At 37.2% G+C, this 12,018-nt stretch overlaps 1 pseudogene; it reads left to right on the top strand.

The window, feature by feature from the left end:
- Positions 1-564: 564 nt before the first annotated feature.
- On the top strand, positions 565-11,696 carry LOC114220113 (uncharacterized; annotated as a pseudogene).
- Positions 11,697-12,018: the final 322 nt, after the last annotated feature.

Genomic DNA, 12,018 nt, shown 5'->3' with positions numbered 1-12,018 from the left:
CCTTATGTTCCACATATGAGTGAAACCATATGATGATTGTCTTTCTCTGCTTGACTTATTTCACTTAGCATAATCCCCTCCAGTTCCCTCCACATCAATGCAAATGGTGGGTATTCATCCTTTCTGATGGCTGAGTAATATTCCATTGTGTATACCTCCTTTTTTAAAATTTTCTGTATTTCCTGTTTGTGGAATAAAAATTAAGTCTTTATCTACCTTCAGACTGCTGATTCCTGCTGATCTTGAAAGGCCCAGCTCATGTATAATTTCTATGGTCTTATCTTTAACCATTCTAGTCATAAGTGGTTAAATTCTTTTCACTAGTTGTATTTTGAATACATACTATATATGAGACATTAGACTAGGCTCTGATAGAAGGTTTCATGGAGGAGATGTCATTTAGGAGATGCCTTCAAGGATGGGTAGAATGTGACAGGCAGATTTTTTTTTGAAAAGCTTTTTGGGTGGACGTAACAGAGCAAAGTTACCTTTGAGAAAGTCTGTAGCCTGTTATGTTAGAATAGTCAATAAACCAGACAGGTACAGGACTTATGAAGGGGAATAATGAGTAAAAATGCTGAGATGGTAGGTTTAGGCTAGGTCATGGAGAGTGATCCATACACACACACACACACACACACACAGATATGCATATATATAATTTTTAAAGCAATCTCAAACTTACAAATTTCAAAAAGTTGCAAGTTTAGGACCAAGAACTTTTATTGTCTTCAACCATTTGAGAGTAAACTTGTTCATCTGATGTCTCATTGCCCCCACACATTTTAGTATGCCTTTCATATAAACAAAGACATTCTCCTACACAACCATCCAGTATCCAAGTGTGAAAAACCATCCAAATATGAGAATAAATACAACTATGTATTTCATCCTTATACGTCATTCAGGTTTCTCCAGTTTTTTTTTTTTCAGGATTATCCTATAAAGCACAAGAACCCTGTTTAAAATCATGTTTTGTTTTTTTTTTTTCTGGTTATTTCAAAGGCCCACATAGTCCCTTTAAGGGTCTGTGTGTAGTACTTCAGGAAAAATGTATTTAGCTTGGCCCTGAGCAACTTACTTTGGTCTCAAACCACTCCAGCATTGTGTTCCTGGTATCACAACATTTTCTCTGTAATATCAATTTCTTTTTCTTATAAGAATTCTCTCCTGATTACTTTTATAGGAGACCATGTGGTTTTGACTAGACAACAAAGTGAGGACCCTTCTGCATGGTATCTCTGCTCCAAAGCCAGGTGATGAAATCTTTCTCTGGAGGTTGTGCAGGTGGGCTCTTGGTCAGTTCCACTAGTCCTCCAGATGAGTCTATGTGTCTGAACCTCCATGCTGGCGACACAGAAAATCCTCTGCCCCACATTTAAATCATCTGGACCCAAGGTTTGAAATTTTAAGCCACCTGGTTTATAATTTCCATTTAACCAGAATTGTGGAATAAATATACAATCAGGAAATTATGCTAGAGAAAAGACTATTAAAGAATGTTCTTTATTATCTTCACTTCCCCACTCCAGGGTTGCCACAGGCCTATGCATGATTTAATCTTAGTGTTGATCTTGATTGGTCTGTGTTCTACCCACAGGAAGGTACTGACCTGACAGCCCAGAATAGAGGTGAGCCTCTTCCAAATGTGGTCTCTACGTTCACAGTAGAGTCTCACCAGGGCCTTTGTCAGGAACAAGTCAGTCTGTGTCTTTTGGTGGGACTTCAGATCATTCAGATTTCTATTTCAACTAGGGAAATGTTCTCATCTTGCTAGGCATAAATCTTTAGGTGAGAAAATGATTTTTATTTCATTTTCATTTTCAAAATTAAAATAATGCTCAGCATAATTTAAAATTTCAACTGTCTTAAAACATTCAAGGACTAATTGTATCGAGCTAAATAAATCTCAAAGCTGTGTCTCTCTGCTGTAGTTACACTTGGCTATGACATTTCTATTCTATTATTTTTCATGATCTTATATATTTCCTTTCACCTGATTCTAGTGGAAAACGTATGTGGAAGCATACAGATTTCACAGTGGAATTTTATTAGATTCTGTGGCTGTCGCTTCTCAATGCCTCATTAGTGAAGAGGTAGCCTTTTTGAAGCCGACTGCCAAGCGTCCTGCTGATTTTATTCCCTGCTGGCATGGTTGGATCTTGACAAGGGCAGGAAGGAAAAGAAAGGAAAGCTATCTGTGACCCAGAGGACTGACTTTTGGGGAAAAATGTTCCCAATGGGACCTTCCTGACTGAACTCCAAAATTTGTACGCATGTTAAAATAACATTGGATTCACCTTTCAAAGTAGATCATTATTTTTAGGGAGCAAGATGGCAGAGGAGTAGGAGACCTGGATTTTGTCTGGTCTCAGGAATTCAAAGTAGATCATTATTTTTAAATACAGATGTGAAACATAAGCTTCTGCATATGTTTACAACATGTATAAAGACTCATGCAGAAAAGAATGAGAATATTCCCATTTTATCTATCTTGTAGGGAGAAGAAGTGCTTAATTGGGATTCACAGCAAGAAATTTAAGGAGCAGAATTTTCCATGTAGTTATCCAATCTCTTGTTTCAGGGTGATGCCCTTCCATCATCGCAAACAAGTGTTCCCACCCTTTGATCTGTGCTAGTAGAATATTTGGTCATAGCAACAGTAAAATATGTTTCTTGTTTTACTTTGTTAAAAGGAAATGCATCACCTAATGTACTAGTTCTGGATGAAGCTTACAGGTTTACAGGGAATTCCTGATAAGAGTGTTAACGACGAATTCCATAGTTACTTAATAGTGAGCTTAAGGTTTGATTTTAAAATGCATACCAGATGTGCCCACTAAAGTATTTTGACTTCTTTATTTTTTCAGTCATATTAAAAAAGGTAAGTTATACCTTAAATAGAGAAAGACCCACTAAAGCAGACATTGCTATTATTGGAGTTCTAGTTCGATCATTGAATTCTTTTCCTTCACATCACTAAACAGAGCAAAAGTATGAGATACCTTACATAGCTTACAACATGGGTTCTAACCCATCAAAAGATCACCATGTAGATTGTAAATGGAATGTCTAGAAGATGAATGAGTAGTTCTTCTGTGTATTTTTGATGTATCTATAGTTAAACATTTAAGTGTAGCAAGTTAAACCTCGAAGTCAGAGTTCCCTCTGCTGCCAAGTAAAGAGAACAGTAACTGGTATGTCTGCTTCTGTGATTTGTACTGATGATCATGTGAGAAATGTTTATAGAATTAACCCATAAATGAGGAAGCATTATAAATATGTGCATGATTCTTATTACTATTATTTAGATTTGTAATTACTTGAAGTCTCCCTTTTTTCTGTAAAAAATTAGAAACTGCACAAAACTAATGATTTAGTATCTGTGAATGGAATTAGTCATAAATTCACCGCAGTCCTTCCCTTTCCTGCTCATGGTCCAGCAGGGATGACCACCAGTAAGAACATGCTGTGGTAGGTGCTGAGATGTGGAGTGTACAGGTATTGGGACAACAAGGCAGCCAAGAATTAGCTCCTTCTTCATCTTCCACATAGCAATTCAAACTGCTTGTTAAGAAAATATATGGGGCATCAAACTTTCTCTTTGAAAAGCCATTTTTTTATTCTAGGGAAAGCCTATGTACATTATAGTATCCCATTTCCCTTTACTTTATTTTACAGAAAAGCTGTCAAAGGAATTTTAAGTAACCTAAATAGATTTTGAAATTTCCCTTTAAACCTTCTCCATAGCTTGCTTTCTTTTCTTTTTTTTTAAGATTTTATTTATTTATTTGAGAGAGAGAGAATGAGAGACAGAGAGCATGAGAGGGAAGAGGGTCAGAGGGAGAAGCAGACCCCCCGCTGAGCAGGGAGCCCGATGCGGGACTCGATCCCGGGACTCCAGGATCATGACCTGAGCCGAAGGCAGCCGCTTAACCGACTGAGCCACCCAGGCGCCCTCTCCGTAGCTTTCTTAACAACTACTTTTAAGACTTTTCTAGTTTTAAAGCTATTCAATGAGAAGGACACCTAAAAAAACCCAACTTTGGAAGCTATGAACATATATATCTCTTGTATGGGAGGGGAAAGTTTCCCTTGATTCTCTTAGGGTCTCTCTCTGGGTCTGAAAATTAAACTGACAAAGACAGATTTACGGGAGAAAAGTATATACGTCGATTTCGTGTAAGTTTCATGTGACACAGAAGCCTTCATAAGGAAGTGTAGGCCCAAAGAAACTGTTGAACGTGAGTATTTTTATGCTATTTGTTGAAGAGTGGACAGTGCTGTAGAAATATGACAGGTCAAAGGGTATGAAGTAAGTGTAGCAAATTGGGGGAAATTTAGCAGGGCGTTTGCTCAGCTTTGCCTTGGTGTCCCTTTGTCTTCTGAGATAAGAATGTTCCTTTCCTCTGGGTATGGGGGGCCACCTCACATGAGGTTTTTATGACCTGTTTCTGAGGAGAAGGGCAAGGGGTAAGGTCAGAGCGACTTTCTTGCTTCTGTTATTTTCTCACATTTCTTCTGCTTAAAATAGTCAGTATTCCAAGGTACCCTATTTTGGGGTAACTTGTGCTAAGCCCCATCACTCTATGAGTAGAAGCAAAGAATTCAAGGCTGAAAACGTACCTCCCAACTCAGTCTTTAAGAAAATCGGTCCCATTTCCATCTATTTCACTTCTATCTTCGGAGCATTTTTCAGTTCTCTGCTGGCTATTGGAGGAGGGGATGGGAAGCATGCAGGAAATAAGTAGCATGCTGTGGGCCTCAAGGGCCTTAGTCTTTGTATTTGTAGAAATGGATATTAGCAGTGTAAAACAGAGGACCATGGAAAGTATGTAATGATGTATTTAACTGACTATAACCAAGTGCTGATGCAATTTAACCAAGTGTTTACAGGCAACTAGTGTTACAACCGCTATCTATACAGATTCATTTTGATCTAAATTGTAAAATAATTAAAATTTATTTTTGCTATCTTTCCCTTCTATCAATATTTTGCATACTTCCTTTTCCTGTTCCCCCCCTACTCTTAACTTTTAATTAAATCTTTTAGTGATCAGAATGAATCAGGCTAAATTTCCAGTATGATGGCTGACACTTTGCTCTGGTCTCCTCTTCCTCCTGATGCTACTTTTTTGTCAAAGAGCTCCCCCCCCATTTTATAACTACAAATTTGGAAAATAGGAAACTGAAACTTTTACACATTTAAGTTAATTCAAAAATTTTAATAAAGTGATAGTTCTGGATATTTCCAAAACCATTCAGTGAAATATGAAAATGCTACTGCTGAGATTTTGTTTTCATTAAACCTTGCTAAAAGTTGCTTATATTGACTGCCGAATAAAATTGTCCCACTGTGTATTAAAGGCAATGTAATATGGGCAAAATTGCAGGCTGTAATTCCAGTTTTTAAATTAGACAAGAAAAAAAATACCCCTCTGCATTTGTAATGAATGTATATCATTATACTCCATGTTCCATTTCCTTCCTCTTTTATCCAGACACCTCCAGAGATTTCCTCAGACTCTTGCTTTTCCTTTTTTCCTACTGTAAAACAACATGCCCTGTTTTTGAAGAGACTTTTTGTGGGATAATTTTAAACCTATTTTTTTTTCCAGTGGGACAGTGAATGCATTGGTGCTTTCTCTATTCAGTTTATCTCTTGTTTAGAGGTTTATGGGAAATGAGATTATCACCATTTTCAATCCTCTCTGTATTGTAGTTTCCTTGACGACCAACAGAAATCCTTTACTGATTTAGTAATGGTGAATGGAAAGCTTGAACTGAACTAAAAGTAGGGAGAAACCAAGCAGTTTCTAGGTCATTCCTGAATTTATTCATTAGGTAGTAAAATGGCTAAACTCTACGTTTTAATATGTTTGTATATGATATTAATCCTACAATGAAAAACTGCTTTCTGGGACCGTTATGCATTACTCAAAATTCCCTTTTTAATTAACTTACATGATAGAATTTTCTAAATGGTAACAATCATGTAACAGTTTTATAGGACACTAAAAGAGATAGCCTTCCCTCCTTCACTTATTTATACGATGTCATTATTTACTTGGGAAGAAAAGATCATGAACCTTCTGGGCTCAAGATTTATTGCTCTATAAAGACTTTCGAAGAAATACATCCTCTAATTTTGGGAAGAGTATGATTCATATCATAGAATTAGAATCTTGTCAGGTACTTTCCTGTTTTCGAATTTTACCAAATAGTTGACTGAATCATGTCATAAATGCAGTGATCACAAATTCTGTAAAACTCATAATGTCTTGATCATGAATTATTTCATTTATAATGTACGCCTTAGGTTTCTACCATGTTTAAAATTCTGTATTTGTTTTTCTTGTGTTGTTGAAACAGTAACAATTAGGGGCTACACAGTCTTATTGATTAATATGAGGTGACTCCAACTAGCATAAAAATGACACAAATCATTATATTTTAGTTATTTTATTTTAGGAATAAAATAATAACCCTAGTTTCCAAGCTCCATGAGGGAAGGGAGCATATCTGCCTTATTCACATTTGTTCTCAAAGAGTTTCTGGTACAGCGCCTGATGTATGAGAAGGGTTGAGAAATTTTTTTCTGAGTGAATGAATGGAACGATTTTTATTCAAAACATCATAACTAGACTCCTATATGTTCTATAACTGGAAGGCTTTCCCCCTATATGGACTGAAATAGAGCTAAATACCATGCAAACTCATATATCTTCCACCAGGAAAAGAAAAATAGTACAAAGGTTTTTAGAATACAAAGGATTTTGTCTACAGGACTACTAATCATTGTAACCTGGTAAAGATTGTGTTACTTTACTGTCCAAAATATTAAAGGAATGAATTACTTGTTTTAAAATAACTGATGTCTATGAAATAATTAAATATAATATTTCACTGGCTATCATCAACTTTTTTGCATATCATTTTCTTCGGAAATATTAAGTCTGTGCACAAAAGCATATGTACAGGTCTTAATAGCATTAGGTTAGAAACATCAGGGCTGATGTTTTAGATTTGTTCCATCATAAGGTTTAATCAGCATTAATCTCTTCCTTTTAAGTTATTATTTTTGAGCAAAGGACTTCGAAATTAATTAAAATGGATTTGTGTTTGAACTACAAGAGCAACATTAGGAAAATTTTATGGGAAAAATGCCATTAAATTTAGCTAAAGGACTTAGCTTTCCAGGGTACTATACCCTGCCTTTTTAATGAATAACCCACTGAGATTTAATTTATACCAGCTCTGTTGTGCTGTCACAAGCAGCCATTATGTCTCTAAAGCATGAAGTTAATGAAATAATGCCTATTTGGAGTTGGTTATTACGTGCACAGAGATATTTTTTTCTTGTTTAAAGCTAATTAACATGAAAGACAACTTGACCATTTTAAATGAAATGAGAGGGAAATGAGAGTGATATGTCCACAATGAGGCAGACAATGGAAATTTTAGCTATCAAAGAAAAGTGGAAACACACAAACACTTCAAATTATGCTAACTTTGAGAAAAGAAACATCTCATCAGGGAATTTTTAAACCAAATAGCGTCAGCTAAAACAACCTATTCTTTACCAAAGTTTAGCCTAATTCTTTATTTATATTACATATGTGACTCATGATATTATAACATTAGTTTGGAAAACTGGCAAGAAATCCACTGAAGATAAAGGAGCACATAAATGGAAATAACGTTTAGAAGTGTAAGAACACTTCTCAATGTAGCTTTTTATATCTGGGTCTTAGAAGAGGTCTTAAAGGGTCCTTGGACATGCTGAGATTGAGAAACAGTCACAAGAAATTTTATTTTTATGTGTCCTTAATTATGGGGCTGATAGTTTCTTCCTAATAAAGTGTTGAGAGCAAAGCTTTCTCAGCCTCTGAATTCTGGAGCACCTCAGTTTTCGCTCGGAGTTGGAGTTAGGAGACCAAGTTCTTCCATAAAAGGAAGCTAAAAGTAAAGGTGAAAATTCCTTTGGGATGTCCAGAGAGTTGTGAGCTCCTATAGTGACACAAATCATTATATTTTAGTCATTTTATTTTAGGAATAAAATAATAACACTAGTTTCCAAGCTCCATAAGGGAAGGGAGCATATTTGGCTTATTCACATTTGTTCTCAAAGGGTTTTCGAATTTTACCAAATAGTTGACTGAATCATGTCATAAATGCAGTGATCACAAATTCTGTAAAACTCATAATGCCTTGATCACTAATTATTTCATGTATAGTGTTCGTCTTAGGTTTCTACCGTGTTTAAAATTCTGTATTTATTAGGGTGGACAAAAAAGTCGCCCAGCACCAGTGTTAGAATCAGATTTCTGGGCCCCACCCCAGTTGGTAGGTCTGGCCCAGGAGTCGATACCCCAGGTGCGGTTCTGATGCAGGTGGTCTTCACCCTACTTCTTTTTTTTTTTTTTAATTTTTTTATTGTTATGTTAATCACCATATATTACATCATTAGTTTTTGGTGTTCACCCTACTTCTTAAGAAACACTGGCCTAGAAGCAATGCAAACGAGGTCAGAGGAACTTGAACACTATCCAACACTGATCAAAATTTATATAATTTGTGTTGGACATAAAGCTCTCCTCCAAATTCTGTTGCTCCTTCTCCAAGCCACAGAGTAAAGAAAAGGAAGTGATGGCACAGAAAGAAACAGAAGCAGTTAATGAGACTGCAGGACCTCATCTGGAACTAAAGCACCCACCAGTTGGAAAGAAAGAGCCTCACACACTATGAATTAACAGAAAAAGTAACGGTACTGCAGGTGGATTAGGGATCTAACAATAAATATTAGGTAGAGTACTTGGGTCAAAATCTTTGAAGCTTTTATCCTGCTGTGTAATGGTGTCAGGTTTGATACAGCTTGGAGGAAATTCACCCTTGAAATCACTTAAGTGATACTAATCTTTTGTTTGTGTGTTTGTATTAAAAAAAGGAAGATGGGGAGCCTGGGTGTCTCAGTTGGTTAAGCAGTCTGCCTTTGGCTCAGGTCATGATCCCAGAGTCCTGGGATTGAGCCCTGCCTCGTGCTCCCTGCTTGGTGGGAAGTCTGCTTCTCCCTCTCTCTTTGCCCCTCCCTCCCCCCTCATGCTATGTCTCTTGCTTTCTCCTGTTCTCTCTCAAATAAATAAATAAAATCTTAAAAGAAAAAGAAAAAGGAAGAAAGTTGATATAAGACACCTTCCTGAATTGTCACAAAAAAGTGGAACCACTTTAAATTACATGCATACAAGTATCATAATATGTCCTTGGCATTTTCTCTCTAAAGTACACCTAATTCACAAAAATTTTTAAATTACCTGCATATCATGTATCAAATACATGTTTTTGGATAGTTTCATCCCACGTGCTTTTTAATGCTGACTTGTCATTTATTTTTTCAATATATTTTTTTTATTTTGGAATACTTTTAGATTTTCAGAAAAGTTGCAAAGATAGCATGGAGGGTTCATAAACCTCTCACCTAGTTTTCCTACCATTAACTTCTTACACAACCTGGGCACGTTTATCACAGCTAAGAACACTGGTGCATTATGATTGATTTGAACTACAGGATTTCACTGGTTTTTCCACCAATATCTTTTTCTGGCCCAGGACCCAATTCAGAATACCATATAGTATATTGTCATCATGTTTCCTTTTGTCTTCTTTGGTCTGTGACAGTTTCTCAGTCTTTCCTTGTTTTTCATGACTTTGATGGTTTTGAGGAGTACTGATTAGGTATTTTACAGAATGTCCCTGAATTTGGGTTTGTCTTATGTTTTTCTCATGACTGGACAAGGTCAAGAGTTTTGGGGGAGAATACTACATGATGAAATGCTATTTTCACCATGTCATATCAGGGGGTACATACTATTAACATGATTTATCACCAGTGATCTTAATGTTGATCAGCCGGTCAAGGTAGTGTTTGACACATTTCTCCACTGTATAGTTATTTTTCCCTTTCCCTATTCTATTTTTTGGAAGCAAGTCACTAAGTCCACCCCACCTCCAAGGAATAGGGGAATTAGACTCCATTTTCTAGAGAGAAGAGTATCTACATAAATTATTAGAAATTTTTCAGTAAGAGAGATTCGTCTCTTTTTCTCCATTTGTTTTTATCTGTATAGACTCATAGATACTTATTTTATACTTTGGATTATAATCCAGCACTACATTAACTATTTGTGTTGTTCACATTGTTCTAGCTTTGATCACTGTGACCTCTCAGGTTGGCTCCTTTGTTCCTATGACATGCCCTCCCCCCCCTTTTCCTTAATAATTCCTTACTTCCTGGCTCTGCAAGATGTCACAAGTCTACCTTGTATTTGCCTGCCCCATCCATGAAATCAGTTGGCTTTGATTTTTAACCTCATAAAAACAATGAGTAAATGTATTTGGTTTCCTGTTTATAATACTTTGTGCAATAGCATGAATGCTTTTGGGGACCCTGACGGTACAGGCCAAGAACAAAGCAGCATTTTGCATTACACTGGATAAAATGTAATGAATGCTCTTAACTGGCCTGAAGACACTGTTAGGAAAGTGATGAAAGAGACACTTTCAGATGGATTGCACATTTTCCTTTTCACTTCCTGTGATTATGTAGAAATAGTTTGGAGAGAACACTGTGGGGAAGGGTGGTGGTTTTGTTACCTACCTCACACAAAATCAGGCTCGACCTTGTTCTTTGTTTTTTTTTTTTTCAGCCACCTAAGTTTCCATGGTAAACACCATTGGCCCCAGACTCAAAACAGCTGGGAACTATCTTCAGCAAAAAAATAAAGAGAACAATTTATCGCTTTATTCTTTCTCTTCCCCTCATCTCCCATTATTACTTGATTAACATGTATTAAAACTTCTGTTTCTTCCATAGCTTCAGCCAACAAATCCAACTTCTTGATGTTCTTACCGTTCTCAGCGTGTTGTATCCAGAACAAGTAGAGACTAGTCTCAGATTCTTCCTACCTTCTGGCACAGCTGGAAATTAAGTCAGAGGCTGACTTTGCCTCCTTTGTCCCGGCTCAACATTTGGGAGATGTACTGCCAAACAAGTAGTGAATGCACAGGATAGGTTTGAGGGGTGAGTGTCCATTTAAAAAGTGCCTTCCAGGTGCCAGTCACTGAGCCGCCCCCGAGGACTCAGCAGCCTCCCCGCTGAGCCCCTGGCTTCCCCCGCTGAGGCTCCTTGCCCCCCCGCCCCCTCCCCCCGCTCCCGCCGCCGACCCCTGCCTTCCACAGGCCCTTTCCACAGAGGAAAAAGAATCCTACGTCAGCTATCCAGATTCTCCACTGTTTTTATCCTTTTGCTGATGCAAATAAGGGTGATGACCTGTCTCCTGCTGGCACCGAGGATTATATCCATAGAAGAATTCAACAGAGAAATGGTAGGAAGACCCTTACTAACTGTCCAAGGAATGGCTGGTGATCACGATAAAAAGAAACTAGTGAAGGCATGTAAGAAGAAATTTGCCCCCAGTGGTACTGTAATTGAGCATCCAGAATGTGGAGAAGTAATTCCACTACAGGGTGACCGGTGTAAGAACATAGGCTGCTTTCTCCTAGACGTTGGACTGGCTAAGGATGATCAGCTGAGGTTCGTGCGTTTTAAGCGCTTTTGGCCTCTAAATGTAAGTAAGAATTTCCCTGCAATGAGTAGAATTTCCCTCCTGTCCCTTGTTACAAGTTTGAAAACCTCATAGCTTGTATAATGTAACCATTCGGGGTCTGCTTTTAACTTGAACTAGTATAACTCCTTGTTGCAATAAACTGAAAAGAGCCATGCCAAAATAAATAAATAAATAAATAAAAATAAAATAAATAGTACCTTCCTATAATGGTTTTATCTAAGGAAGATAGGGAGGTATTGCCTCTGATAGGTATTAGGAAAAACAAGCAAATGAGCAGGTGAGGTAAAAATACCTCTGAACAGCAAAGGAAGCCATCAACAGAATAAAAGGCAACCCACTGAATGGTGGAAAATATGTGCAAGTCATATATCTGATAAGGGGTCAATATCCAAAA

Source organism: Eumetopias jubatus, unplaced genomic scaffold (assembly GCF_037043125.1).
Source record: "Eumetopias jubatus isolate StellerSeaLion01/CBP00866 unplaced genomic scaffold, mEumJub1_p1.0 scaffold_2, whole genome shotgun sequence".
In the NCBI taxonomy this organism is placed as follows: domain Eukaryota; kingdom Metazoa; phylum Chordata; class Mammalia; order Carnivora; family Otariidae; genus Eumetopias; species Eumetopias jubatus.
The sequence above is the reverse complement of the archived record's forward strand: the minus strand, read 5'-3'. Positions and strand labels throughout refer to the sequence as shown.